Here is a 4,754-nt window from a genome sequence, read left to right as displayed (position 1 = left end):
CCTAGAAGCAGTGCCCAACTTTACAAGCCAGCTCTGCTTCTCTCTCCTCGGTCCCACGATGCAGGGAGCCTGTTGCCAACAGGACTCCCTGAAAATAAAAAACCTGACAAAATTCTTTTTCCACAGAAAACTCTGGAGAGCTCTCTGCAGTGCACCCATTCTCCTCTGGGCACAGTTCTCTAACTGAGGTCTGGAGGAGGGGCATAGAGGGAGGAGCCAGTGCACACCCATAGTCAAAGTTCTTTTTAGGTGCCCTATCTCCTGCGGAGCCCGTCTATACCCCATGGTCCTTACGGAGTCCCCAGCATCCTCTAGGACGTAAAAGAAAAATATTTTTTATTTTGCATTCTTTGCTAATTGGATGATTTTAGGTGGGCTTGGATTTATTATATTATCCACTATCTAGCCTCTAGGGAGTTTGCCACCCACAATCACACTGAGCAGGATCAGTGAGCACTGAGCTGAGAGCCCTGTACCACAGGGGCTCCACCTCCTGCAGGCTTATGCTGCATGAATCAGGGCCCTCATTCCGAGTTGTTCGCTCGCAAGTGAATTTTAGCAGATTTGCTCATGCTAAGCCGCCGCCTACTGGGAGTGAATCTTAGCATCTTAAAATTGCGAACGATGTATTCGCAATATTGCGATTACACACCTCGTAGCAGTTTCTGAGTAGCTTCAGACTTACTCGGCATCTGCGATCAGTTCAGTGCTTGTCGTTCCTGGTTTGACGTCACAAACACACCCAGCGTTCGCCCAGACACTCCCCCGTTTCTCCGGCCACTCCTGCGTTTTTTCCGGAAACGGTAGCGTTTTTTCCCACACGCCCATAAAACGGCCTGTTTCCGCCCAGTAACACCCATTTCCTGTCATTCACATTACGATCGCCAGAACGATGAAAAAGCCGTGAGTAAAATTCCTAACTGCATAGCAAATTTACTTGGCGCAGTCGCAGTGCGAACATTGCGCATGCGCATTAAGCGGAAAATCGCTGCGATGCGAAGATTTTTACCGAGCGAACAACTCGGAATGAGGGCCCAGATCCATCCACTGAGTCACTGAGTCTACACAGTGTACAACTGTCTCAACTCACTGGCAGACTCAGGATGAATCATGATTCATCAAATGGATCAGGCACAGCAGCACAGCACTCACTGACTGGTGAGTCGTGACTGCTCCCTCCCCCCTCCCACTGGGTGTCACCTGGTATAGCCTCTGGCCAATCACAGCTGAAGACACTGACTGAAGGACACACTGAGTTTCCTCCCTCTGGCTGAGAGAGGCTGCTGCTGCAGCTGTCTCGACTCATTAAACAGTGAGTGACTCGAATCATTCACACTTCCTGATGATTCGAGTCACTGTGTTGAGACAGTGAGTCAGTAGCCATCTCTACTTATGTGTTGTAAATGTCTGATGAAAGTGCCGATGTAGTAAAATGGGCACTGAAACGTTACCATCTAGAGCATGTTTGCAAATTTAGTTAGTAATACATTACAACGTTACTACTGTGGGCATTATGTGTATATGTGGAACTGCTACTGTGGGCATTGTGTATAAGAGGCCCTACTATTGCGGACACTATGGGGGTAATTCTGAGTTGATCGCAGCAGCAAATTTGTTAGCAACTGGGCAAAACCATGTGCACTGCAGGGGGGGCAGATACAACATTTGCAGAGAGAGTTAGATTTGGGTGGGTTATTTTGTTTCTGTGCAGGGTAAATACTGGCTGTTTATTTTTACACTGCAATTTAGATTTTAGTTTGAACACACCCCACCCAAATCTAACTGTCTCTGCACGTGTTATTTCTGCCACACCTGCAGTGCACATGGTTTTGCCCAACTGCTAACAAATGTTATGCTGCGATCAACTCAGAATTAGGCCCTATATAAGGAACACTACTAAGATCATTCTTTATAAAAAAGCAATACTGTGGGCATTCTTCATAAAGAGCACTACTACTGAGTGTTGTGTATATGGGGCACTACTGTGTGTCGTAACGTGAATAAGGGGCACTACTATGTGATGTAATATGAGTAAGGGGCACTACTATGTGGTGTAATATAAACCAGGGGCACTACGCAGTGTAATGTGAATAAGATTGTGCTATTGTGTGGTGTGATTTCAATTGGGGGTACTATTGTGTGGGCACGCCCCTTCCTTGGGAGACCACAGCTCTTTTATGTGGCAGTGCCTATTATCAAAAATGGGAGAGAGAGAGAGAGCAAATTTACAGTTTGCAGGGAGGCGCCGAACACCCTAGCACCGGCCCTGCTTACATCCTAAGGGAGGCAGCTAAAGCTATAGATTGTCAAAGCACTTGTGGAGTATGTGTAACAGGGCTGGGGCGTGATGCAGTGCAGGTGTCGTCACACTGCTTACCTGTGGCCGGTCCTGTCACGTACAGTACGCGGAAGCGTAACGAAACCCAACCTTCTGGATCAATCGCAGACACGGACACCTCTCAACAATGGTCGACGATCAGCCTAAAGGGAAGGAACGTACCGATTAAGACGTGTCAACCATCCTTCTCAACAGCGGGGCACGTCAGGGGTAGCTGCGACCTTCAGCCGGCTGGGTGGAAGGTCATCACTGGCCAGAGGCCTCAGCTACCCAATTCTCAGACACTCGCGCGTAGTGTGGTGAATGGGGTCCTCACGTCCGTGAGCGAAAGCCCTAACCGGTATACGGGGACGATAAAAACGGACACAGAGCAATACTCACTCCTGACTCACTGGTCACCTTGATAGTCGCACCTCCCTGCTTCTGTTGGGCAAGAAGAACAGCCTCCCTAACTGCAGGCTACTCTAAAGTCTAACAACAAATTACAGCCTAACTACGCCTGCTTGAACAAATTAACATTAACAACTGAGACTGCTGGTTCTAATCCAAACTAACAGAGACCGGACACCAGTCACAATCACTATACAACAAGTCAGTGGAATAATACTTGGCACAATAGGTTAACCCCGAATGACCAACTCCACTTACCGCTTCCTGGTCGTTAGCCACTTCTTTCCCCTCTTCACTGAAGACGCGATTGGGGGTCTGTTATGGACAGCCGCCCACTCCAGCCGGTTCCTCACACCCGACCAGACGCGAGTCCTCCGGGAGCTGCCGTACGGACCCAGCAGAACACGTCCAGGCCGGTCTGTACAATACAACCCCAGGTCCTATAAGATACCGTGGGTGGCGCAGGCCGGAGGCCTGAATTGAGGGCACAGGCCAGAGGCCTGGGTATGGGCATAGGCCGGAGGGCCTGACTAGAGTGGGCACAGGCTGGGAGGGCCTGGTTATCCACGCAGGCCTAGTGCCTGTCCCTGGTGCCCAAGGCCGCCTACCCGTCACGGTGGGAGAGGCTGCAGCGGGGAGCTTCGTTAGCTCTTTCGCTCCCCACACGCTGCAGCACTCTCCGTCGGACTTCTGCCGCTGGGCGTCTTCGCCCGCTGAGTCTTCCGCTGTCATCTTCCTTCTCTTCTTCTTCTTCGCTGTCACCGTCGCTGACTCCGCCGTCGCCGCCTCCGCTTCTCTGTCTTCTTTCTTCTCCAGGAGCTCTTCTTCTGTCCGCGTCCGGCGCCCGACTGAGCTCTCCTGCTCCACAGCGTCTCTTATATGATGCCGGGAGTGGGCGGAGCTATGACGCGGCGAGCCCTGATTGGCTCGCCGTGGCTTCTCCCCAGTGGCTGCCAATGCGCGAACCCTGATTGGCTCGTGCTTGGCGCGCCATTCGAAGTGCCGCAACGTGATTGGAGGGGCTTGAATCCTGACGGATGCAAGTCCCTCCATGCTGGAAACCAGCCGCCGCACCCGCCACCGCACCGGAGCCCGCCACCACCCCTGGAGCCCGCCGCGCTGGAGGGGAACGGGGAGCAGCACTCCCCCCCCCCCTTTGTCCTTTGTGGTCCCCACAAAACAAGAATCCAACCACATAAAGTCAGGGTCCTCATAGCGGGGGCCTGGAACACCCCGATTAGAATGCTGAGAACGTCTTGATAAGGGAGGAGTGACCATGTCAGTCGGGGGTTGAGTCCTTGGCGACTCGCTCGGCTGATTCTCCACGGCAGGCAGCCACCACTCTACGTCTGACATAGGAATAGGAACTTCCCAGGCAGGAGTCCCAACCCCTTCAGCCTCCTCCGAGGACCCAATATCTGCCACAGGATCTGGGAAAGGACAAGGTCGCAATTTATTCCGATGTAACGTACGTAGACGTCCAGTCTCATCGGTTGACTCTACTTGATAAACTGGACCACCCGGAGACAGGCGACGGTGAACAACATACGGGATGACCTCCCACCGTTCCGACAGTTTTCCCCCAGGGCGGGCCTCACGCACCAAGACCCGCTGGCCCACCGCCAATGATCCAGTTTCGTGGGACCTCGCAGGTGCATATTGTTCCGCGATGAGTCTTTCCGCCAGCTCGTGGGCCGCCTTCAGGCGTATCCGATGTTCCTCCACCCATCCAGCAGGGGACAGGAGGACTCCCTCTTCGAGCCCGGACAATTGTAAATCATGCGCCTCCCGCCCCGGCCGACCAAACAGCATAAAGAAAGGAGAGAACCCAGTGGTGTGGTGAACCCGGTTATTATAGGTCCAGACTAGCTCCTGCACATGTTCGGGCCACCAATGCTTCTTTGCTCTCTCTAGCACGCGGAGCATTTGCAGCAGGGTCCGGTTAAGCATCTCACAGGCTCCATTCCCCTGTGGGTGGTAAGGCATTGTACAGGACTTCTGTACGTCATAAAGATGGCAAAGGCGT

Source organism: Pseudophryne corroboree, chromosome 7 (genome assembly GCF_028390025.1).
Source record: "Pseudophryne corroboree isolate aPseCor3 chromosome 7, aPseCor3.hap2, whole genome shotgun sequence".
NCBI lineage: Eukaryota > Metazoa > Chordata > Amphibia > Anura > Myobatrachidae > Pseudophryne > Pseudophryne corroboree.
This window is presented reverse-complemented; position numbering follows the sequence as displayed.